A 26,673-nucleotide genomic window follows, 5' to 3' on the forward strand; every position below is an offset into this window, starting at 1 on the left:
CCACCCTCTTCCTGTACCCAATTCCCCTCTTCTCTCTTCCAAGTCTTTTAATGTTAACTTAGTTACTGTAAGAAACAGATTTATTTTCTGTTGTTTGATGGTTACATTTTTAAGCTGCTGTACGGAAAGGCGTTGCACAACACCTCAGATATGTGGACCTTTAGAAAGCGTGGACCAAACCCTGCAGGCCTTACTCAATTTTTACTCAGTCCTTAGCCAATTGAATTCTGGTTGACTTATTTTGGTGTCTGGAGCTACGACTTCTGAATTCGGCCCTATATCCTTTTCTCTCATTGTTAAGTCTTTGCTGTATTGTGTTCTAATTTGCATATGAATCCTGAATTGGAATTTAAAAAAAAAAAACCAAAAAAACGGAGGTTCATGTGACTTAACATATCAATGGTCTCACGTTCTGCAGCTCCAGCGAAGCTGTTCTATCATATTTTTAGAGAGACGTTTTGCATCTGGCTCTGGGCCTGACTGGGAGTATATGGCAATTAATAAATGCTAAAGGAGAATCAGGTCTTCTCCTGAGAGTGACCATGGCTAAACTCTCCTTCTATGAAAAAAGGAATAAAGCTGACAGAATATTGGACTGACAATTAAGAAAGAAAGACCTGAAAAGAGCTATTTGCCTGACCAAAACTGAAGGACAAGCACTTAGAGTCCCAAAAAGATCCTAGATCTCTTTCATTATTTCTGTACAAACTCATATGCCCCACAGTATCAAAATGTGAAGGAAATTATTCAATAATAAAATTTTCTGCCTAGGTCAATTGAAACAGAGAAATTTAGAGGAACCTATTCAGCAGAAGAGGTTAGAAATATAATTATAAGTCTTAAACTCAGAAAGTGAAATTCAATGGGATTTGGGTGCCTAACTCCCTTGGGCCACTTTGAAATCCTAGCAATATTTTCTAAGGCTCTGAGCCTACAAACATTTATGCACATGCTTTATATTAAACATGAGGAGCCCCATTAAGCATGTGATTAGTCACACTAAAGTCAGTAGGACTACTCAATGTGCTTAAAGTTTCATGGCCTTAAGTTACTTCATTTCCTGCAGATATTAATCCGACAACCTTCAATACACCTTAAATTGTATATGCTTGACCTAGTCAAAAACCACAGGAACTTGTATTTATTGTCTCTAGATGCAGAGAAAGATTTTGACTGGGTTGAGTGGGCTTCTCTCATTGGCTACTTAGACAACTATAGATGACGTCTTGAGGTCCCTTCCAGTCCTAAAATTCTATAATTCTATGAAAAGGGATGTTTAAGAAAGAATAGAAGTTCATCTAGAAACAAGAGAGAGTGAGTGAAACAAATGGTAACAATACAAAGAAAATCATAATACATGAACTAGTGCCTACCTTTATCAATAGTTATCTTTTCTATCTAATAAAGTAGGTTCCCTCCAACCCCCAATCTCAGTCTGTTGCAGAGCTGACTGGTTTCAGAGGAACCAGGATCCAAACTTTCATGAAAACACCCCTGTTCCGCAAGCATTCTGTGTTCTACTGAAACTGTCTTTTGTTTCTACTCATAGACAGGGCAATCCCCTGTCTTTTGTAGTGGTCCTTTTTTAACCTCTAAGTGGTTTTGATTGTTTGCAATTGTCTCGGGTGGTTTTTCATTGAATGTCTTGGGATGGCGCAAGGCTACACAACTGAACTTTGTATTACACAACCGACTAACTAGGGTGGGGTGACAACTCCCTCCTACTTGAATGGTCATCAGTGAGACATATTATCCCCTGGTGACTAACTTTTACTTCAAGTCCAAAAAAGCATACATTCAATATAGTTATATTATTTTTAAATATTACCCATACATATGTCTCACAATGATTATCGGTTTTGATAAGTTAAGAGCTTTTAGTAGATATCCATAAAGGGTAGGTAAGTGCCATGCAAGACATGTATTTGGTGTAGCGAGTTTGTCAGTACTGAGACAAGAGTTGTTTGCAAAGAACAGGGAACTCTTTGCCAGGGAGCGTCTCTGTCACAGTTGCCCTAGAGAAAACTTGTAATAAACACCTCCTTTTATCATCTCCAAATTATATATACTTTCAGTTAGACACTATACCTCCAAACACAGAAAATATTTGAGCGGACTGGACATACTTTGTTTAAATCCAAACAGTGGAAAGGGGTTTAGAGGGAAATATGCAGAAAGTTAGATTTTCTAAATAAAATGTATTTGAAAGACAGAACTGATAAATGGGAAACAGAATTTCATGAGAACCTAAAGAATGGACATCTAGACATTTAGGTAATTAGAAGCAATACAAGAGAAATATGGACTCAATTCTGCTATTTACATCAACAGAAAAACTCCTATTGACTTCAGTGGTCATTCGCCATTGATATAATTGCACTCTTTCCAAATTATCTGCAATGAAGCTGATAAAACTCCAACCACTACTGGAGGAAGTGCAAGTGTGCAATTAGGTTCTGTGCTAATATGTGCCTTCCTACGACAAAATTCTTAACATAGTCAAAGCCATAATAGACAAACCAGAGAGTTCATTTCAACCACATGAAGACATTTTCGGCACCAACAACCCTGCCATAACTAGCTACAAAAACCAAAAGCTGGTAACAACTGTCCTTTTATGGAAGGTTATAAATCGCTAGTAGTTCAAAGCCCCCACTGTTGCATGGGTGAGACAATGGGGCCTGATAATCCACCAATCTCCTTCATTCAACAATGGAATTGTTGTATGCAAATTAGCTGTAGAGTAAAGGTGGTGATTGGGTGAGTTACCGCTAATATCACAATGGTCTAGCACATTTGGCATGGTATCAATATTTGCCTTATTGTAGCAATACACCATCAAAATGGCTGTGAATTTAAGAACTGGATGGTAACGGACTGTGAAATCCAGCGATGATCCAACCTGGTGATATTACGAACAAAAAGAGCTCTCAGCCACACTTGCAGCTGTTGCTATCACTTCTCACTGACTCAACGGACCTTCTACGCTTCAGAGTGACACAGAGACAGGTGACAATCCTAGAATCTTATCATATAGACAGACTGACAGACACTGGAAAAATTCAATGCGTTGTCTTTTATTGTCAACCTAGAATATTAATGAAATACTGTAAAAATTGGCAGATTAACACTGATGTTTAAGAAATTTGAGGATTTTAATATATGCCTTATTGCCAACCCAAAGTGTTAAAAAAATGATGAGTCAGGCCCCCAAAAAGCACGAACTGGGGCTTTAAGAGAAAACGCCAAAAATCACAAGTGTTGCAATCAAACTGCAACAATGGCAACACTGGCCTTTCTGAAGTATGCCTGGGACTATCCAGGGTGAAATCCTGGCCCCACTGAAGCAACTGGGAGTTTTGCCATTGCTTTTGATGGGGGCCAGGATTTCAACCTCAGAACGTATGGACTAAAAAGCCTGATCCATTTCCATTGATTTCAGTGAGTTCTAGGTCAAGGTGCGGAGAGTCACCACACGACCTATGCAAAACTTAAGTCCCACATCAGACCTATTTTAACAGCTTAAAGGCTGCATAGACTTTTATGGGTGCTGAAAGTAGGAGTGAATTTCACCCACCATTCATTATGGAGTGAACTTCCACAGCAAACATGGATTGAAACTCACCATCCAGATTGAAATGGATTATGAAAGCAACTTCCAGACACATCCCACATTCCAGACACATCCCACATTACCACACTGTACAATTGTAGGAACAACCTGCCGTGGCTTAATAGAAGGTTAACATTTGATTTCTTTTTTAAATTAAAAAGTAAAGAATGCATCAAACAAAAGGATCTATGCATTTACCTAGTCGTGGTGCAATTGTGTAGCAGTCAAATCCCAGTGTCTATATTTGTGTACCTACTATAGGATATTCCCTGGGTTATAATTTTCTCATTTTAAAAAATGAAAATAAAGAATCCTTGATAAAATGACAATAGAAAAATATTGATATCAGTGTAGCCATAACTCCGAGGTTACAATTTCCTAGTTTGCCAGTCAAATTAATGTATGTACAGTAGATACTGACAGTTAAAGTGTTAAATAAACACCCCCTCATTTTAAGGTATTCTCTCACAGGGCCGGATCTAGTTTCCGCCAAAGTCTTTGGGAGTCTTTCTATTGACTTTAATGGGTGTTCAAGCCCTCAGAGAGAGAGACCCATTGACTTCACTGGAGATTGGATCAGGCCCTAAATCAGGTGTGATAAAAAAAATAATTGGTAATTAGAAAGTTATGTAAAGAAGAGCCAATGATCCTCTGATCCCAACGATTGCTTCTCTGTCTCTAAACAAGCAGTATCAACTTGTCACTGTGACATCCTTATTAATCCCATAGAAATAGCTCATGATATCACAGAGGGTTTATTATCACCTGCCCAAATGAACAAAGGGCAAGGCTAGAGGGAAAGATGCATTTATAGGAAAAAATCTCCAGCTCCTGACAAACTGACCTCTAAAACAGCCCTACTTGTGTGGCAACGTGCCAGGAACTTGGAAGGAGGAGCATAGGTCACAGGAGGGAAGATGTTGGAGGATCCAGTTTGTATGCATGGTGATAGAATACTAACTGCAGCAGTTGCAGGACCTCTGTAAATAGTTCTCTTAATAAAGAGCCACTTTAATTTTAAGGGTCGAGTCCTTTCATATTACCCAGCATGTTGTACATGAAACAGCTTGAAAAATTAAGGAAGCCTGCTACTGTCTCACTGAGCATGAGCAACCCAAATTAAGGTAGTAAGGGAATGCTGTGTCATCACGGCACTCTAGCTGTTCCTGAAGCAGTGTGGCCTACGGGACCGTGTACTAGAGTAGGAGTCACAAGACCTGGGTTCTAGCCTAGGCTCTGTTGGTGGCCTGCTGGGTGACCTTGGCAAATCACTTCCCTCTTTTGTGCTTCACTTTCTCTAATGGGGATAACGATACTGACTTCTGTTGTAAAGCACTTTAGAGCTATTGATGAAGAAAGGTGCTATATAAGAGGTAGGTATTATGAGTATTGCAATAGGCTTTTAGGGAGGTTGTGGAAACCCCATCGTTGGAGGTTTTTAAGAACACGTTGGACGAATACCTGTCAGGGATGGTCTAGGCATACTTGGCCCTGCCTCAGTGCAGGGGGCTGGACCAGATAACCTTCCAGCCCTGTATTTCTATGATTATTTTTACTCAGCATAAACTCGGTGATATTGTCATTTTCTACAGATCAGTTTCAGGAATTTGGTTCTTATTTCCACTCATATATCCACTTTCCTTATAACTAAAGGATTCACGCAAAATCTTTTGCTGAAGTTCTTGGTTTGACACGCAGGGTTTGATCCTGATCTTTCAGCTGATGAACACATTTCCACCACTGTAAGAACAGCAATATAATTTGGGGAAATGCTGCGCACGCTCTCTTTCTCTCTCTCTCTCTCTGTCTCTCACACACACACACAGATCCTTCATCTAATCCAGTCCTCACTTTTCCTGCTGACTTGCCCAATGCCATTTTATTAAAACTCCAGCTCGTCTAGCATTCAGCTGCATGACTTCTTACATGCTTCAAAATAAATCACTACATTGCTCCTATCCTAGCTCCCTTGCCCTCCGCTTTCAATTAAATTTAGAATTGACTTTAAAGATACAACCTTAATGTATGTGGTTCAAAATGACCTTGCTACACCTTTTCTCACCACCTGTGACTTCCTGAGCAGGGCTCTTGTACTCCAGTGCATCGTTTAAAACCCAGAAACATGAATTTGCTGTAAGCTCCTGTGGAAAACTACAAGTCTCAAGCTGTTTAAAGTCTTTAAAGGTATGTCCAAAGCTAAAGTGTACTCTGCAGAGAGAAATCTGGGAGCCTGAATCTGTCAGCATTCAGAAAGAGATTTAAAACCTTCATGTGAGTTAAATGCTTCCTAATTTAATTCCTGCGCTAACAGTGCAGTAATCAGTATGTTTTTATTACAGCATCACATTAATCATTATTAGAGTCATTACACAAATTAATAAGGATAAGTTATGCTCAGATCTGAAGCCACCGAAAGCAGTTTGTACATAGAACTTAAATTTTTGCTGCTGCTGCTTTAAAAAAAAGTGAACAAAAATACAAGCTACATTATTTATTTGGGACTTTAGTAAATTTCTGGCTCTATAACATACTAAGAGGCCATCAGTACCCCCCAAAAGGTTATATTAGTTACAGACTAAGAAACTCTGATTCCTCAGCACTTCTGAAAATCAGACCCCCAAAGGTCATCTATTGGCATGAACATCACTGTGAGTTGCGTAGAAGGATCATTTGGCCCTAACTACCCATTCAAATGCAGGTGCCTATACTTTTAGAACACCCCAACATTAAAACTGGTTACCCTGGCAGTTTGATTTTACAGAGCAGAGTAGCTCTGATCCTTTCATCCACCCTTGTGGAACATGCCTGGTCAGTACTGTGATGGGAGCCTTCAGATGATCCAAGATGCTTTAGGAAGTGATGCTGAGGTGACAAGTCAATGAACCATGCCCCAGCATGGTGGTAGGAGTCACACTTTGACAAAGCACACACACAAAAGAGGCACTTTGGTGGTGAAATAGAGGTTTAACTCAGCAGTCAGTAAAGTTACCCATATTGTCCAGTGTCTCAGCTCAAGTCCACCTCAAATAATTACATTTGATCTCTCTGTCCCTGACAGCCAGTGGCTCATGCACTGGCATAGGAGTCAGGGGACCTGGGTTCTATTCCCAGCTCTACCACTGACCTGTTGGGTGACCTTGGGCATGTTAAAGTCAAGATCTCAGTCCCTCTGTTTCCCTGGAACGTACACACCTTTTGTCTTGACTATTTAGAATGTAAACGCTGCAGGACAGGGATGCAGTGTTGACAATTTTATCATGAGTCTCACAATCTTTGCTATTTTTCTTAAAGCCCCACCTCCTGGAGTCTTATAACTTAGCTATGGCTACACTAGGAGCTAGGGTAGGATTCCCAGCTCGCATACATATATTCCCACTAGCTCTCATTGAGCTAGCAGGAGTATAATTAGCTGTGTGGTGGCGGCGATGGCATGGCCCAGCTCCAGCCAGGCAGTGTGGCTGTTGCACTACCAGCCACCGGTGCTCCAGGCAGTGCAGTAAGGGGGCAGGGAGCAGGGGGGGTTGGATAGAAGGCAGGGGAGTTCAGGGTGGTGGTTAGGGGTTGGTGGGGACAGGGGGTTGAATGGCAGCAGGGGCCCCAGGGGGGCAGTCAGGAAGGAGTGGGGTTGGATGGGGCAGCAGGGGACAGTCAGGGGCAGGGGTTCCAAGGGCAGTCAGGGGACAGGGAGGAGAGGTGGTTGGATGGGGCAGAGGTCCTGGGGGGGCCATCAGGGAACGGGGGGGTAGGATGGGGCAGAAGTCCCGGGGGGGGGACAGATAGGATGTGGGGGCTGGGCCACGACCCCCTCCCCTAACCAGCCCTCCATACAATTTACGAAACCCGATGCGGCCCTCAGGCGAAAAAGTTTGCCCGCCCCTGATTTAGGGTCATATTTTCAAGCTCTTCTCCAAGCGCTAGAAACTTTCTTATTTTGAATGAAAGCTGAAGTGATCCCACAGGGTATGTCTACGTGGTTCCCAGCTCCCTTACACATATTCACACCAGCTCCCTTTGAGGTAGCGTAAATATACGTCGTAGTGTCGCCATGGTAGCATGGGCAGCGGGGTATGTACTGACATTCAGGTGGGTTTGTACTAGGCTGGGCTAAGCCGTGCTGCTGCATGCTGCCCATCCTTCCACAGTTACGCTAGCACCGGGTCAGGCCAGACCCTGCAGCTGCACTGTCCCAGGAGCTCTCAGGCCCACTGCCCAGAGCATTGCGCCGGCGGTGGAGGGAGCGAGGTGAGGTTGTGGGGAAGGGGGAACAGCGGGGGAGGGGCCAGGGGCTAGCCTTCCGGGCCAGGAACTTGGGTGCCGGGTAGGATGGTCCCGTGGGCCGTAGTTTCCCCACCTCTGCCCTAAATGCTCAACCCATAAAAGCAAATAACCTAAAATTCATTAATTTAAAATCTCACGCTCATGATTTGGGGGGGAGGGGCAGACTCATTATTTTTGATTGCTTGGAGTTGGCCACAATGAAGACTGTTCTTACCATACATTTGTATGGCACCTAATACAGTGGGGACCCCATTCTTTTTGGGGGGCCAATAGATTCTACCATAATAAACCCTGGAGTTTCAGTTAAAGACCTTATTCCTCAGGGTCTTTCTAAAAGTGTTGCTGGTCTCTACTAAAATAATTCATTGAATGTCTGGGGTGAGTGAGGTCATCCATACAAAGAGCAGAGATGAGCATGGGGACAGAATTTTGTTCTGGATAATATTGAGCACTAAAGCAGCTAGGTAGGTTGTGTATATTCAGTGTATCCTCACCAAACTTACAATGCTCAATCTTTAAGTACAGAATTAATTTCACAACCATTTACAAGTAGAGCCATTAATTAATTTGAGCTAAAATTAGTTTTAAAATTAACTTACCACATTAAGCTAAACCAGTTTAAATTGTGCTTACACTGATTTAAGTGCCTCTATATGAGTGCAAGTAGGTCAATATTAAATCAATTTAGTTACACCAGCGAAGGTTTACTAATATAGCTCAGGCCTGGCTGTCTTTTCAACCCTTTCCCAGACTACAAAGGGATTTATTTTTTCTTATTTTTTCCTCTGCTTAAAGAGTTTTCTAGTTAACCCCATAATGCAGTGAACAGCTGAAGTTCTAAGGAAAGACTAACAGATCCCAGTGAAGTTAGAGACTCTTACCTGAAGGAGGAATTCATGGCTGTGTCTTCTGCTCTCAGATAGTTAGTTGTTGTTAGGCCCCAGTCAGTCTAACTGTAGCTAATTGAAGGCAGTTGCAGGTAGAAAGTGAGGCAGTATGGGAGTTCTGTTAATAGCCCTACCACAGAGAGAACTACTGAGCTGGTTTAGCTGTACTCTTCAATGAGGAAAAGCTTCATTCATGTGATGGGCATCATCCTGGTTGACACACCAGGGACCTCCAGAGCTAGAGGCATATCTCTACAGCTTGAGCTAAAGTATTGTACTAATCTCTATAGCTAGAGGTTGTGCCACCTTCATATCCCTGGTGAAGCAAGCACAGAAAAGGACACACAACACACACTGATCAGTGGGTTACACTATCACTTACTCATGTTAATTTTTAAGCACCTGAGCAGTCACAATGACGTCAATGGGACAATTCGCTGCTAAAAGTTAAGCACGCATGTAAATGTTTTTAGGAATGGGGCCCTCCCTGTCTCTACTGGATGTTACAGGAGTGTGCTAAATCTGTAGACATGGAAATAGTTAAAAGATGAAGTAGATGGCACTGAAGAAAATGTAGCACAATTCCTGGGTTTTGTAGGACAGCTGGTGCTAGCACTTCTTCTTGTGCCTTGCAAACGGCTGTCTCTGGCAGCTCCTTACAGCAGCTCTTCACCCCGGGGTTTTTCCACTGGTGGAGCTACGCCAACACACAGCCACAGTGCAGATGCATTGAACTTGTGAAAAAATTGCATGATGCAGTGGGTCTCTACTAGGGGTTTGCACTAGTGACACTGCTGAGAAGTCTAGTCCAGACAGGCCCTTAATCACCAATTACTAATTATGGCCCCAAATCTATAATCAGATTTGTTAGCATGGGAGCTCTGCAAGGGGAAGTGCTAGCAGATCCAATTGCAGGATTGAGGCCATAGCATATTGTGCTGTATACAGCTATAAATTAGAAAATGTGTGATGCATTTGAAAGGATTTGCATTCAAAACAACTTCCTTCTCAGTGGTATAAACATTTTTACAAAGGACTGTTTAAAGACCTGAGATTCATGAGGGTCACATTAGCTTTGTCCTCCATCTTAAAGTATTTCAGATTATATTTGTAATTTTATTTCCAATGTCCAATGAAGCATAGCAAAGAAGTTTAGTTCCAAGAGATCTATCAAACGCAACACTTACAATCTCTAGAGTGAGGTTAGATTAAAAAACACAAGAAGTCCTCAAGATTTTGGATTGAAATAAACCACCAAACATTTATCTTTGGCTGGCAACAGGTGTATTCACAGTGTAGGTTTCCTTATCCACTGGCATTTCTTTTATAACAAATTCAAGGGTATTTTTCCCCCTAAGAAAACTTTTTCTTGCAAAATGTTTAAAATGTTATCAGCTTTAAAAAAAAAACCTGTTGTAAACTGATGGGAAAGGAGCCCACTGGCTCTAAAGTTACCATCCCTAAGTCCTGCACTCAGTTCTGTTTGAGGCCATTGTTCTGAGTAAATCATCCATTGAAAATCAAGCCCTCCAGCTCATTATGTATTCTGCATCTGAGATGACCAGAACTATTTCCTGCAGCTTGGTTTGGGTGCTAATTACCTGCTCAAACACCTTGTAAATACCTCTGTAAACCTGTCACAGGAGGGAGAGAACCCACCTTTTCAGGCTGCACACTTATTACATGTTCTCCTTTCAGCTTCCTGGTTTATGTTGTTTAAAGCCGGCAGATAGCTCAGCTCATGGCCTCTTCTTGTTATGAAGTGACATTTCTCCCCCTCCCTCTCACCCCCCTCTTCCACCCCTCCGGCCCCAAAGGCTAGTCTGCTACTGGCTGGATTGCAAAGAAATGTTTACCAAAAGAAGAGGAGCCATTTATTCCCACACAGGGACATGAGCAGCTTCTTTCTTTCCAGATTTGGATTGCAGATATTCACACTCCCAGCAAATAAATACCCCAAACCCATTTTGAAAATCCAAGAACTGATTGTGAAAGAAACTCTAGCAAACGCTCTGTCTCTCAAAGTGTAAAAAGCCCAAGAAAGGCGGGCGGGGGGAGAGAACACAGTTTGGATCTGTGGATTAGACTCAACATTTAAGTACTGTCATTATTTTAACCACCCTGGCAAGAAAGAGATCCCCAAAGTTGCTACTGACGGATAGGATGAGATCCCAGACTAATAGTGTAATTCTGCAGAGAGCGGATTCCGAAGCTGCAAGGGAATGTTTTTTTCAGAAACACTGTTGGAAATGTATAAACGCTGAAGCTGCGGAACATTCCTCTTTTTCTCACCCACCACCAAATAAATAAAACACCGAGCCCTTACAAAAAGAGGTTTTAAAACACTGGGCCAGATTTCCAGCAGGTGCAATCCATGGAGTGGTACAGCAGCAGATGATCTGGCCCATTATATCAGTAAGTATTTTAGCTCCGACCGAGATGGCCTGTTTATGCCTATGCACTTATACCCTGCTCACCATCAGAGCACAGAAGTAAACTCCACTCACAGGACATAAAGTGACTACCAGTAAAGGTTTCATCTTTAACAAGATAACATCTAGCCCAGTCTCTTTAAAGTTGCAGCCATGTGATGGTTTGGTTTTTGTACCCAGCATATCCAGAGTGGGAGGGTTATTTTTCCCTTGAGGAGCTGAAGGTGAGGTCTGTCTGTATGTGGCACTGTGGTATAAGTGACTGCTGTTGTGGAGCAAAAGGAAAAAGGACCGTGAAGCTTAAAAATTTTGCAAAGAGAAAACAATCCTCCTGCAGACTGCAGTAAATAAAATAACAGCAGTGGGGTGATTTGCAACCATGTAACGGGCTTTTGTCTAGGTCTATTTCTCTCTGCCTTGAGGGTTTCTGTGTTCCTTCTCTGCAGGATCTCAGTGTTTCACCCCTCAGCTACAAAGGCCCAGGGCTTGAGCCCCTCCTCCAACTGTTCACCCCCAATTTTGCCCATGCTGAGGCTTACTTACAGCAGACTGAAGAGTTTCAGTGGGGTGCAGGGCACTGCAATTTAGGATTTCTGTGATACAGGTTGAATTTGCAAGAGTGCATCTGTAGGACTCACTGGAATTAAAAACAGCCTTTGCTCAGCTTTTTAACTCTTTCATTACTGACGTGTTTAGAGTCTCTTGGGACTTTGTTCCCTAACAAATATGGATGTGTTTAATATATGCCAATATAATCTTACTTTTTTTTTAAAAAGCTGCTGGCTAGTGTGTGTGTGTGTGTGTGTGTGTGTGTACACGTACACACAATAACCCAGGTTTATAATTTCACTCCACTGGGCCTGATACGGAAAAGTGCTGAGTGCCCTCAACTCCTGCTGAAGTTGATGGGAGGTAAGGGTACTCATTTACTCTTAGCAGGGCTTGAGCACATCATGCCAGGACCAGATCCACTGTGATGGGCACCTCCTGCATCCAGAAGTGTGCATTGCGCGGTCTGTTTCTTTTCACTCTGATACAGGGAATTGGGATGAAGAGGTTGAATAGATATGAAAAAAACCCCGATTGGGGTGATGGGCATGAGTGAGTGAGTGACACCGATAAAGGTGTCTGAACAGCTTTCTAGAACCCTGCCTCCCTGACCTCACCTTATTTCAAATCCGATCTGAAAACATTTTTCCTCCCTCTTCCTTTGCTGTCATTTATTAAATCTTCACCTGTCTTACTGAAGGCAGTAGAGCATTCAGAGGGCTACAGATTTGCATGTGGAGCACTTCTACAAGAGCTGTACTACTGGTCAGTCAGACCTTTCATCAGGCAGGGCTCTGAAGTGTGTTGGACGGAGCCGGCTGTGTACATCCTCATTGGGGAGAGTGTGTAAGAGAGACACAAATATGGAAACAGGCATTCGGTGATAACTTCAGCTTGCGGGCCCTAGGGGAGATTCAACAAACAAACAATCCTTCAATTGTTGATGCTTCTGGTACTTAATCACGCAGCTTGATGGTAATCAGGATCCAATATAAGTGATGGGGAACTTACAGGTGCCTTAGTCTTACCTTCTCCAGTTCAGGTTACTGCCGAACAAACAGATGGGCAAGCCTGCAAAGCAGGTTGCAAACTCAGGCCCTGATGTGCAAAGACTAATATGCCTGCTTAGCTTTTTTCACTGTGGTGACGTAGAAGTGAATGGAACTACTCACAGAGTGCAAATTAAGCCAGTGCATAGGGCTAGGTGTCTTTGCCCCCCCCCCCCCCAACACACTGGTACCAGCTAGGACAGGTTCCTGTGCCCATTCAGTCTCAATAGGCCTTGTCACTGATGCAGGGGGTCTGTGTTCGTGGATTATGATGCAGGGCTGGGGTCTCAAGTAAGGGCTTAAAATTATTACTATTTATTTCTATGCAGTAGCACCTAGAAGCCCAAGTCACGGACCAGTGTCCCATTGTGCTAGATGCTGTTCAAACACAGAATAAAAAGATCCTCCCTGGCCAAGGCTTCCAATAGTTTGAATTGTTTAAAAAAAGTCAGGAAAGTAAGTAACATTTGTAAGGCTATAGTTCTCCTAGGACCCTGAGGTCTGTGATAAGAGCTAAAAAAGGAACTTGACTTCTCTTTGCAACAAACACTCAGGACCTACCTAGACTGGTCTCACAGCTGTGTTTAAAACAGTTTCTCCCAAACCCGTTTATAACGCCATTTTGCTGGCAGCTGTAGATGGTCTTATAATTATTTTAAAGAGACACTGAAATCTAGTCAGTTTCACAAAAGGAGCTGAAAACTACTTCCCAGAGAGAGAGAGAGTGTGTGTGTGTGAGAATTGTTTTCTCTTCCCATGTTGCTATGTGGTTAAACCCCCACAAACTGGAAAAAGTAAGTCAAGTGAGTGCACAGCACAGGGGAAACTGACTTTACACAAAGTGCTATTAAATGCACAAGTTAAGCAATGTAAAGACAGAGAGAGTTTTTCTCTAATCTCTCGGTTTCAGTGAGACTAAGTGTCACTCGTAGTAATAGGTAAAAAAATCACACAACTCCAAAAAACTTCTCTGTGTCCCTTGAAAAACATTCCAGACTAGAACTCCTTGAACTGGGGCTGAAACATTATTTTTAATCATAGTTCTAACTAGAGCTGGTTGAAATTTTGTTGGCAGAACAGGTTTCCATCTGAAAATGCAATTTAATTGAAACATTTCCCGGGAATGTGTCAATTTTGACAAAATTCCCCAAGCCAAAATGTCAAAATAAATAATTTAGACTTTCTCCTTTTGAAAATGTCAAAATGTTTCATTTTGGTAAGGTAAAATCATTTCATTTCAACTTTCGTTTGTTTAATTTCATTTTTGAATTTTATATTATGCTACACAATAAATTTTAACATTATATGCATAGCTATTAAATTTAATATTTAGATATATTTTGTATTGTATATTATATTGTGTTTCGATATCAAAACTAAACATTTTGACTTCAGTGACAATGAATATGACAATGACTACACCAGCTGAGCATCTGTCCCTTTGTGTTCTGCACCAGACATGTAAGCAAAAGGAAGAGACACAACTTACAAAATGGCCTCCACCTGGATGCTAAAATTATCCCACCAATTTTGTGCACCAAGTTTTTGTGTATGCAAAAAGCCTGAAGTGCAGCTGTGTGTCCAAAACTGAGTGGCTAACGACCCCGTTTGCACAAGCACACCCAGTATTGTTTTGCACAGGACTTGAGCTTCAAAAATACACTTGCAATGGCTTCATTGTCCAAATCTCTGTACATCATTTTGAAAGCCACTTTGGAAATGCTGGCATAAGAACTTTGGTTTCCTCTTCAAGTCAACTACTGTTGGAGTATCATTTATATGCGTCCTCTGAAATAAACAGTGTTTCTCTCTCTTGTGTTTGAGCCAGGCATGAATCACTAAAATGTTTTAGAGTCTATCTAAGGAGTACATGGATAGCAGCTCACAGACAAGGCTATGTAGTGGGAAGGGCATTGGGCTAACAGTGTGTGTACAGAAAAACTAAATTGATTAAGTCAAAAGTCCTGATCCTGCTCTTCTTAATCAGGAACTACTGCCATTGACAGCAATACAGGAGCAGGCTCCATATACAAATCTATCAATTTCATAAAAACACAAAAAGACTAATACAAGAAAATATTTTTAATATTATTTGATCCATTTTTGAGAACACCTCAGCAAGGACAAATGCCACAGTTATTCTGAAAATATCTTTGCTTTAGTCCTTTACAACATGAAAACAGATAAGATACAGACTGGGCATACAGATGGGGAAAAATACAGATATGCTTTAAAAAGTCAAATGCAGTTTAAAAAGTTGTTGATTCGATCAGAAGAGGATTTGAATGTACAACTGTAGAAACTCGGAAAAGTTGCACTTTTCTGAATATAATAGGCTTGTAATTTGCACAGCAGGCAAAATGAGGCAAATGGGAATGAAAGATCTTTTTGTAGCATTCTTCATTATTTTCAATTATTAGTTTGATCACCACTAAGTAACAAGTGTGGGGCTCTTTTGTCTTTTTTTTTTTTATTACATCCTAATATTCAGAATGGTGTAAGTGCTGACAATTTTCTTTCTGATATTTAAAAGACATTATCAGGATTACAGGGTGTGATCCTGCTCACCCTCACTCATGTCAGTAATCCTTACTTAGCCAAAGTGTCCCATGGAATAAGCGCTGGAAGACTGAGTCCCAGTTTTGAGCAGTTGTGACTATTGGGTGAGTCAAATGTGTCATTTGCGCACAGTCGATGTTTTCTTCTACAAAGAGGCTGTCAAGTTTGAAAGCAAATTAAATACACATTTATAAGCAACCTTATTATCATTACGCACTATTTTCCAAAGGCCAGAGAAATGTCACAAGCAATACGGATTGGTTATATTCCAGTGAACTCTGACCAGCAAAACTATTTTGTTGGAGACCTTCTATCAGCAGTTCTGGTCACTACATGTCACTCAGCCAAACAAACAAACACTACGGTCACATGCTCAAATGCACATGACAGAGGCAGATGTGAAGCTGTGAAAGGACCCTTTGCAGTTTAAGCACCTGCAGGAATTTCAGACCCATTGGAATGCCTTCCACTCTACTGCATCTGAACCCTCCTGATACAAAGAGCCCGATCCTGAATGTCACCCCAGCTCCCACTAAGGTCAGCTTGGCCCCAGGTTGGCAGTGAGAAAATAGCTCCTGGAATTTACAATATTCCATCCCTATAGTGCCGGACAGTGGGGTGCTTCAGGGAATAAGGACAGTGCTGGCAGCACAATGCCTCACACTTGCTTAGGCGGTGAAAGAGGGATTCATGAAATAAGCAACAGGCCAGGCTAAAAAAAATAAATACATCCCCATTATGTATTTAAAGTTTGTGTTAACATTAAGCCATCCACCATTAAAACTTTAATTTGAAAGTGCAGACACCAGCTATAGTCCACATACACGTATTGCGTTGATTTTGTTGTCAAATTACTTCCTACATTTAAGAGAGGACAAAAGAGAATGATTTACTATTCATAACGTTTTCCATCAGATAGTTTGTAACTGATCGACAAAAAGAAAATATAACCCTCTGATAATCTTTCTGCCCATTTTAAAAATTCTGCTTATAAGCCTCCACATTATTTTGCCTTTCATGTCTCACATCTGAATTTCTTTATTTTAAAAAGGGTTACAGAAGAGATTTATTTTATTGGCAAGAAGCACTCAGTTAGATCACCCATTAGGAGGCATTGTCAATGAATCAGCCTGAGATGGAATGCCAGCCAAGGGTTAAAAATATCTTCAGACTCTGATTCTCCTCTCGCTTTCACTGGTATAAATCAGCAGTATCCCAATGGAAGTCAACCGCTTTACTGGGGTAAAACAACTGTCAGAGGAGAATCGGGTCCTTAAAGTTTACTGTAGTCAAATATGAGTTGGAACGCCACCCCGCTGACTCAGTGCTTTAAAACTACTAAAATAGTAAATAGTTTCCGTGAGACTTCAGATGTTGAATGTCTCTTAAGGTTTGAGGTGTTTATTGTTTAGGCAAATTATTATTTACTTCGTTTACTTTCCAGCATTGGGGGAGCCTTTTCTATCTTATTTAATTGCCCCCTGTGCCAGTCCTATGGTCAGGGGGTTATTTTGTAGTTCCAACTGTGAGGCGAGTGGCTACATAACTTTATCTGACTTATTTAAGTGTGTTTGTGCCGGGACTCTCATCTAGGTTTGAGGGAACATGGTCCCTCCCATGGTGTCATATCTACCTAAAGTATTCAATCAATTTTCTGGGCTCAGATATTTGGTAACCAAGAACCATTTGTCACCATCATTGACACTAACAAATTAGTAATTGTGGTATGGGTGTGTGCTTGCAGCCTCAGGTCAGGGCTCTGACCAGTGGACTAAGTCTGTCAATGGAGTGATTTGTTTGTGTTAATTAGTGTCCAATGTTACAGCATTATTTCATGTGAAATATATGAACGCTTTTGGAATGTCCAGTTTTCTGTCATCCATTATCATTCACCTCGGTTATGCAGACAGCACATTTGCATTGATATAGACACAGTAATTACAGCATGTGCGTGTATGTTAGCGGTTCTAGTTGGGAAGAGAACAGTCAGATGCCCATAAATGCCTCCTTAACAGGACTCTAGCCAGAAGACCTGGGAATATTTCAGCAACTCTCTTCCTCTGGGCTAATTAAGCACAAAATGAGTGTAATTCTATTCCTTTACTGGTCATTGGTGCTGATAGCAGAAAGAAATGGGCCTCTGTGCTAAAAAGATACTTTTTAGGGTCTATGCAGGTGCCAGTCCTACCATGGGCAGGGCGGGTGCAAGGATGTTTCGTGCCCTAGGCGAAACTTCCACCTTGCGCCCCCCCCCGAGCCCTATGGCAGCTCCCCACCCCCCCTCCGCCCTGAGATGCCCCCGTGGCAGCTCCCCTCTTCCCTCAGGCACTCCCCCCCATGGTCGCTCCCCCCAGCCCAGGGTGCCGTGCGGCAGCTCCCCGCCCCAGCTCACCTCTGCTCCACCTCCTCCTCGAGCACGCCATCGCCGCTCCACTTCTCCCGCCTCCGAGGCTTGCAGCGCCAATCAGCTGTTTGGTGCCGCAAGCCTGGGAGGGAGAGAAGCAGAGGGGGCGGCGTGCTCAGGGGAGGAGGTGGAGCAGAGGTGAGCTGGAGCAGGGAGCAGTTCCCCTGCGTGCCGCGCCCACCCTTACTTGCTGCAGGTGGCCCTCCCCGTGCCCCCTTGCCCCAGGTCCCTCTGCCTAAATGCCAACGAGGACCGGGGCGGCCGAAGATCTGAAATGCCGCCCCCCAAATGCTAGCACCCTAGGCGACCACCTAGGTCGCCTAATAGGTTGCACCGGCCCTGACCATGGGCACCATTGTCACAACCTGGCACTTCCACTAGAGGCAGATCTTAGTGATTTCCTAGGGAGATCCAGCAGTGTGGCTACTTGATTGGGATATGTTTCTGTCCAAAATAAATTTCATTTAGTCATAAAACCACAGCACTTGGCATAACGGGGCCTGGATCCATGACTGGGGGCTTCACAATGCAAATAATAAGTAACCATCATTTTTGTTCCAGGCCTGAAATTCATTTTCTGTGATCAAAAGCAAATACATCAAAGGGGTGAACATGGCAAATCCAAATTCAGCGACTCATACACCAAAATAGTCATGAGTATATTTTCTCCACTAATTATCCAGCTCCTAATATAGGCAGTGCTATAAATTCCACTTATTAGACCCATCTTAAATGTGTGCGTATGTACGTTTTTAAAAGGGAAGATAATGGTGAAACTAGCTATTTATTAGAAATGATTAAAAATAGAAGAAAAAATCCAAATAAACTTAGGAATATTTTTTGCTGGTTTGGCCAGTATGTTTTTTTTAAACTAATAAAACACTTCTTCGATCTTCTAGCCAGCTCTACATCCATAAACATCATTCTGACCGCTCGTGGATATGCTATTCTCTTACCCCTCGTGTTTAAATAAAGTATGGATCCATTGCATTGCTCTATCTTCTTGCAGTCCGTGTGACAATTTGTTTACACGCTGCTCCTTGAGATATGTGTAACGGCCATTCCACAGCAGGATAACTTCTTTCAGAACCCACCACATTCTTATGCTGGAGTCTACAGTTGCTGAGTGGCTGCTTTTCTTTTCTTATTCAGCTAGTGTCTACATTTTTGGTTCAAAGTGAAACTGTCCCGGACCTCAGAACCTCCAGAAAGCAAAACTAGGGGGGGGAAAAAAATCAAGAAACAGATACTGAGGGCACTAGTGTATTATCAGAAAGAATTTCTATGTGCTGGGCTGCCCAGCAGCAAATTAGAAAGTTTTGGCTCCTAAGAATGAGTTGTGTTGTTTGCTCCTGCACACTGCAGCTGCTCTCCCCCTCCCCCCCTTTTTTGGTGGTTTATTACACACAAGCTACTAATGAATGGGAGCCGCTGTTTTACAGTACACCATGCTTACAGGACTTATCTCTAGGCCTACCACAGATTTGACTGATCAGCAGCAGGGCTCTGCCATCATAATTCTTCCTAGAAACAGGAGGATAAAAAGGGGTTTGTTGGAGGTTGGCTGGGTCTGCAGAGAATCCTGCCTGCAGGGCCTGCTGATGCCATCGCTCGCTGCTATGGTCTTTGGCCTAATAAGGTACAGAAACAAAGATTGTTCACTTGTTCAAAAATACTAAAGTACCCAAGTGACGGCAAGTGGAGAAAGCAGGGCACTCATCCAAGTGGGATTAAGGCCGCGAGTGCAACTTTATAGGGCTGACTGGGTGGCACGGTGAATATCTGCCACTGAAAAATCTAGTTCAAACATAATTTATGACATGTCATTCACAGTCAGAGGTGGCTGTCATTAAGAGTTAAGTGTTGCATTGTGTTCAACTGATTCTGATAAGAATTCTGTAAGCTGCTTATATGTTATCATAACTCATGAGGACCGAGCGAGAGTGAGCGGGGACACACGGCAGAGCGCAAATTGAAATGATTCGCCACTCTGCCGCGGGAGCAAGCTGGTGGAAAGCTGGATTGCTGCAGCCTGGGGGTAAGGTAGATTGCACACATCTAAGGGATTCTACAGTGGCGTAGGATCTAAGGGCCTGATCCTGCAAATATTTACTGCCAGGCATAGGAGCTGAGTCAATATTGGCGTGGCAGCCCCTGTGCACCAGCTAGCCTGGCACAAAACGACCAAAGAGCAGGCATAACTTACTAACACCCCTGCCCCCCCAGTACAGGGAGCCTATGGCTGGTGCAGAGCTCTGCATTGCCTCCACAGGAACCCTGGGCAGTATGGACTGAGGACATGGCCAGGGTGGACCCGCGCTTCAGAAATTCTACACCCCCTACAGTGGCCCATAATGGTCATTGTAGCAAAGGTGTAATTTAGGGCTGCCTTAGCATGTGCTGAGGGCCAAACTGGCCTCTCTACAGGGCCGGCTCTAGGCACCAGCAAACCAAGCACGTGCTTGGGGCGGCACATTTTCAGGGGCGGCATTCCGGACACCTTTTTTTTTTTTTTTTTTGCTTTGGGCGGCAAAAGCCGATAGCCCTGGGGCCTCTGCAGTTCGCGCCGCGGGGGAGCAGCACCCGCACCTTGTGGCTGGGCTGGGCAGGCTCCAAGCGGGGTCACTCAGGCTGGAGGCCACCCCGTGGGGCACACGGCGCCGCCCCCCAGCGCCACAGCCGGGGTTGGGTGAAGTGACCCGAGCTGCCCAGGGACTGTGGCAGGGCGGCCACAAGCAGCAGCAACAGCGGGGTCATAGAGGGTGGGGCACTGCCGTGTGGGGCCCACGTCCTGCTCTCCAGTGCTCCGCTCCCTCTGGGGCTACCCTGCCCCGGCTCCTCAGCCCCCTGCCGGGGTGGTCCCTCGGCTCTGCCCTCCCGGGGCCCAGCTGGTCCTGGAGGCGGGACCCCCAGCTGGAGGGACCTGGCTGAGGCGCGGCCTGGGAGCCCCACTGCTTATCCCGACCCTGCCAGCGCCGGACTGCTGGAGGCAAGGGGGAGCGGGCGGAGTCAGCACTGGTAGCGGGGAGCCCAGCGCTGGGGCGGTGGGAGGTTCGGGTGTGGGGGAGAAGAGACACACCAGGGCTGGGGTATCAGGGGGTGTGGGTGAGGGAGGGCACTGGTGGGGGGGGGTGAGAGCCCAGGGCTGGGGGCGGAGGGGCAGCCAAATTTTTTTTTTGCTTGGAGCGGCAAAAAACCTAGAGCCGGCCCTGCCTGTCTACCTCCTGACAAGGGGAGGCACAAACTGCCATTCCTCAGTCCTGTGCCATGGTAGTACACACTACGCCCAGCAGTAAGTGTTTGCTGGACTGGGCCCTTACGAGTACGGCTACACTGCAATAACATTCCCGCCGCTAGCCCAGGAGAGCGGACTTGGGCTTGCAGGGTTTGGGCTGAAGAGCAATAACATTGCACTGTAGATGTCCAGGCCTGGGCCGGCGCCTGGGCTTTAGGACCCCGCCAGCGAGTTGATCACTGCAGGTGTAATAATGAGGTGAGGCTAAAACGATTCTCTGAAGCGTCACGCAGGTGGCCACAAGGGTACAGTAAGAGTAAAGCTGGGGGAAAGAGCCATATGTAGAGTTGGTACGTTCACGTTTGTGAGGCTTGACAAAACTGGAGGAGAAAGTGGCTGTGTCCCCAAAAGCCACGTGTTGTAGCTGGGTGAGCACCCCCTTACATAGCTCACAATGGAATGGAAAGGCACGCAAACAACTTGCTTTGCTGCCAACAATACTACTGAATGGTTTGACCAGCAGAGCTTTGAAGAGACGTATGACCATCTCCTCCATCCCAGAGATCCCCTGGATGTCAAAGGCAAAGCTCCCGTTGAACTAAATGGATCTGTCCCAGTCCAATTCAACCATATAGCCACACTAAAAAAAAAGTAAATTTATTCCTAAACCCAACTCTTTCTATATGTGGGGGTAGAGCACAGATGTAATAAGAACAATTAGCACTTACATGGTGCTGTCCATTTTCAAACATGCTCCTTCAACGGCAACACGTCCTTCTGGTCCCGAAGCTCAATTGTTGTAATTTCCTCATAGTAGGACTTCTTCAGTGTAACTCGTTCAGATACAGCATGGCTAGAGCGACCATGATCATATTATGCTCACCGAGGCTGCCTGTCAAAGGGGTGGGGATGGTTTGATTTTTAACCTGGAACAGCTGCTTTTTAAAACCCTTAATGGATCAGGCCCTGGATATGTTCAAGACCTCACCCATCAGGCCAACGCTTAAGGAAATTTGTGCTCAGATGCCATTGCTTTGAGTTCCCACCATTATTTAAGTCAGTCAAGGATCACAATGTTGCTATGCTGTGGCCACCTCCATTTCAGTATCTCCTATTCACATTTATATTAATAGCTGTTGCCGCCCCTTTACCCTGTCTTTACCCCCACTTTTTTCAGCCCTTCCTGTTTTTATATTCTTACAGAGTGGTCTTTTGACTTCTCTTTGTACTTTATATTATATTATTCTGCTGTGCCTTGCTCTGAGAGCTCTGGCCCAGGGGGCGGGGATGCCTTAGAATTAAAAGTATTATTGTAAAGTGATTTCCAACTATTCATTAATCATCATAATACCCTGGTGTGGTAGGTGAGCATTATTATCCCTGTTTTACAGAAGGAAGCAGTGAGGGTCAGTGCAGCAAGGGCAAAGAGTTGGTCAAATATAGGATTAGAGTTCAGGAGGTCTGATTCTTAGGTTTGCGCTTATATGCTAAACCATCATTAGAGGGTTCGGCCAAATCCCTCTTTTAGCCAAAGGAGGAGGAACCTGTAAACATCATTGTTGCAACATATTGTTACAGGGGAACAATAGTGTGTACTTCTCCAAAATGCAACTTTGTCATGCTATATGACTGGTGATCAAGGGTCTCCTATCTGCTCATAAGCCACAGAGGATATCACCTTAAAGAATACTACCTCCTGTGTTCCTTGTCAAAATGCAAACACCTGACTCTGAGGCGACAGGTCAGGGGGGATGCAGGGTCGCGTCCCACCCCTCCCCCAGATTTGCTGCTTGGCTTGTACTGAGCATGCTGACACAGACTGAGCATGCTCAGTAACACTGCTGAAGTTGGCTGCCCTCACGCTGCCCCCACACCATCAGCAGGCACAGGTCATCTCTCCCTCCGTGCCGCCCTCATTGTGCTAATATGTGTGCATGGCCCAACCCTCAACCCGCTGTTTGAGGTTTGCAGCACTTACAGCAGGTGACAACAGCAACCCCTATGAACTCAGGAAGTGCAAACGGTTACATGATGGCTGCTTCTTTCATGAGAGTGCCGGAGGATAACATGGGAATCTCCTGATGGCACCCCAGTGTGTAGGAACACACATAGACAATTACACATCCAAGCATGCTTATGTATACAAAATAATTAATTATATATAGAAAGACATCTGTGCATGCATTTATCTATTGTGCATTCAAAACTTTGTGTGCATGTGCATTTATCTGGATCAGAGTTAAGGTGAATGTAAATGAGGTGCCATTTTTTAAAAAATGAATATTTTTATCACTGATTCCTAAGCCCCTAAAAAGATTCTTGGTTTTGCCACTCTGACTTCTACCTGAGTACCTGAAGTATAGATAGAATAGTAAATTGATTGTGCTTCTATATATAAGGGAATATGGAAGATCAAAGCTAGTCCAGAACTTGCATTTTGTAAAACTGAAGCTTTTGCAAAATGTAAGATTAATTGCAGTTATTTCTCTTTTAAATCCAGTGGAAACTGTTTTCTTTAAGTAAATATTCCACCTTAGTGTTTGTAGCATTGTGTTTGTGCATGAGAACCTGAAAATGAAACTGACTAAAATATCATGATAAAAAACTGAAATTCACTAGACTATTTCCAGTGTCCAAATAGAGAGCAATGTAAAAAATAAATGTTAAAAATAGTAAAATAAATATTTTTAAAAGTAATATGAAATTTTAATACATGTAATCCCAGTAATTTGTAACATAAGAGACTGTTTCTTTAGTTTGACCCACCAGTGACACTTTCAGTTATGAGATCACAGTTTACTGGGATTCTTATCCATTGTGTTCATAATCTAAAATGCCAGTTGCAAAAGAAAATGCAGCTACAACAAATCGTTTTTGATAATGCACAGTTTAAATTTTAGAAAGAAATAGGATCTCCCTGAAAGACTGCAGTATAATTCACTTGAAGCAATACTATTTAAAAGAACAGCTAGTATTTTATTCTTTCTTGTATGCCAGAACCACTCTCCAAAGGACAGTTTCATCATTTAATCTGGGCATCAAGAGATTAAAAGAAAAATCACATTTTCAGTTACGTCTCTTTTTTTCTAGGCAGTGACTGTCTTAATAAAACAATCTTTTTCAACATGTAAAGCAGCAGCAAATTAAGAAAGGAACTAGAATCAATTTTCCAGGCAGTGACACTACCACTTTAACAGCTTCCCACTGTATTTGGTTTTAGTTGCCAGAGAAGCCTTGTTCAGCCTATTTGGGGGCCCCATGAAATGCTGCAAGCACTACTGAAATGAGTACTTGTCTTTTGTTGTGCTGCATGCTAGCACCATACAGTGCTGAGCTGATAAATCCACTTTTTCTAACACAAGCATTTTTCAAACAAAACTACCATGAGACTGATGAGTAATGCCAGCTTGCCAAAAAAAAAAAAAACAACCCACACACACAACCTCTGTTGACAATGACAGCTGTTAAATTCACATATTCACAAAATGAGATTTGTTACATAACTAGAAACTACAAGACTGTGCAAGAGCAACTAAACAGCAAGAGAAATTGCTAACCAACAATTAGATTACTAGGAAAATAAATAATACAATTTGGAGGTGTATTAGCTTGCTGGCTACCCTTACAAAAGTAGCACTCTGCTTGGTATATACAAAGGTTATTGGGCCCTTGAGAACATGCATCATCAATCGCTTTGTAGTTTTGTTTAAACAAAGCTGGTGTGAAGGGGGAAGGGAGCATATCAGCACTGCCTTATATGATGTGAATACAAGGGAAACAAAAAGCCAAATGATGATATCTCTATGGAAGAAGTGGTGTCCTAACCCTAAAAGACTAACAATGTGTCTCAAGAACTAAAACAAAGTAGAGAGGAGACTTAGGTTGATTTCGTTCTAACAAAATAACAAAGACAAAGACTTTTCTCTTACATAGCACCTTTTATTCAATGATCTCAAAGCACTCTATAAAGGTGAGCATTATTATTCCCATTTTACAGATAGGGAAACTGAGTTACAGAGAAGTTAAGTAACTTGCCCAAGGCCAAACCCAAGGTCAAACAGGAAATCAGAGGCAGAATGTGGAACGACACCCACGTCTCAACTCTCCGCTGTCTAATCTAATCATTGGCTCACGCTGCCTCTTACCACAATCAGTACTTCTATAATTGTTTTGAAAAACTGTAATAAAGAAATATGGATCTGGGGCAAGTTTCCAGTTGGGAGAAGAAGTGTCACTGAAAGATTCCAAACAATGGCACACTGTGGAGTTGGTGCTACAATCCAGAAAAAATATCAGTGCTGAGAAGATGGAAATGCCTATAAGATCCTGCCAACCCACACATGTTGCTGCAAATGTCAGAAAGGGGGTACTGAATATGGTTGATCTGGAGGTAAATCAAAGGGGGGGGGAAACACAGGCTGTCTTTATTAACAGCAATTTTTAAAAAAAAAAAATCCTGTAATTAAACCACTATCCTCAAGTTCAGTACAACTTTTATATATCTAAAATAATCTACACTTCCATTGTATATACCCAAAGCATAATTTACTTGTGTTACATTAGAATGGGGATTTGTAAAGATTTGTTTCCTAATCAGGATTGAACATAATGGGGAAACAGCACACAGAAGCTTTGCATCAGAAAGTGCGTGTATAACGGCTCTACTTCAAATGCGGGCTAAGAGTATATGATATGCCCTCTCTGACTGAAACTCTCCAACAAGTTGCAGAGGGAGCATATCCTTTATAATCTTATGCACCATCAGGACACACAGCTAAATCACAGACCATCAAGAAAAACAGAAGTTAAAGTTTCAAGGGCCATGTCAACTGGGTTAGGTTGTATATAATGGCTACTCCATGGTATACTTTTGGCACCTTAAACGGAACATTAAACTGCACATCTAACCACAACCAGAAATAGAAAACACTTCCAATATGAAACATGTCCAAGTTAATGTTGCTCTTTGGAACCTTCACTTCTGTGTTTCCTGACTCTGGGCTAGATAGTAGCAGACTCTTAAATGTAACACAGTAGGTAGAGAGGAGTGCCGAACCTCTCACAATTTGGGGCACCTGCAGAAGGGCCAGCCTGAACTGTAGCTCCTGTGTGGGGGCTGCCACTACCTGATAGAGCCCACCCAAAATGAGGTGGGGAAGGGCAGGGAGTAGGTGGGGCACTAAGGCTCTGCCCACCCCCTACATGCCAGTCAGCAAAGCTGGCCAGCCATGGGCCAAAAGCATAGGGGGAGTGCGGAGGAGGAGGAACTCTGGCACTTCTTCCATGATACTTCCCTGAGTGCAGCCATCTCTGGGAGGTATGCTGCCTCTAGTGGTTCCCCCAGGGCAGTGCAACTCTTTACCAGCCCATACTAAACGCTATGGTTAAAAGCTACTGTCCTGCCCTTGGTGATTTTGCAGTGTTGCTATAGCTGTGTTGGTCCCACGATAGTAGACGCACGAGGTGGGTGAAGGAATATATTTTACTAGGCCCACTTCTCTTGGTGAAAGAGATAAGCTTTGGAACTACATAGACCAATTCTGCAGGTTGAAAGCTTGTCTCTTTCACTGAGGGAAGTTGGTCCAATAAGATATTACCTCGCCCTCCTTGTCTCTCTTGGTGATTTTGACTGTTCAGCCTTAACTTTTCATTAAGCCAGTTTGTTCA

General features: G+C 43.3%; 1 long non-coding RNA gene across 1 annotated transcript in view; it reads left to right on the plus strand.

The window, feature by feature from the left end:
• Nucleotides 1–2,829: 2,829 nt before the first annotated feature.
• Nucleotides 2,830–26,673, plus strand: part of LOC120372537 — a 30,679-nt gene continuing 6,835 nt past the window's right edge. The window contains exon 1 of the long non-coding RNA XR_005585031.1: nucleotides 2,830–3,009. This is a non-coding gene — a long non-coding RNA (uncharacterized LOC120372537). The remainder of the gene's footprint in view (nucleotides 3,010–26,673) is intronic.

Source organism: Mauremys reevesii, linkage group 9 (assembly GCF_016161935.1).
Source record: "Mauremys reevesii isolate NIE-2019 linkage group 9, ASM1616193v1, whole genome shotgun sequence".
Classification (NCBI taxonomy): domain Eukaryota; kingdom Metazoa; phylum Chordata; order Testudines; family Geoemydidae; genus Mauremys; species Mauremys reevesii.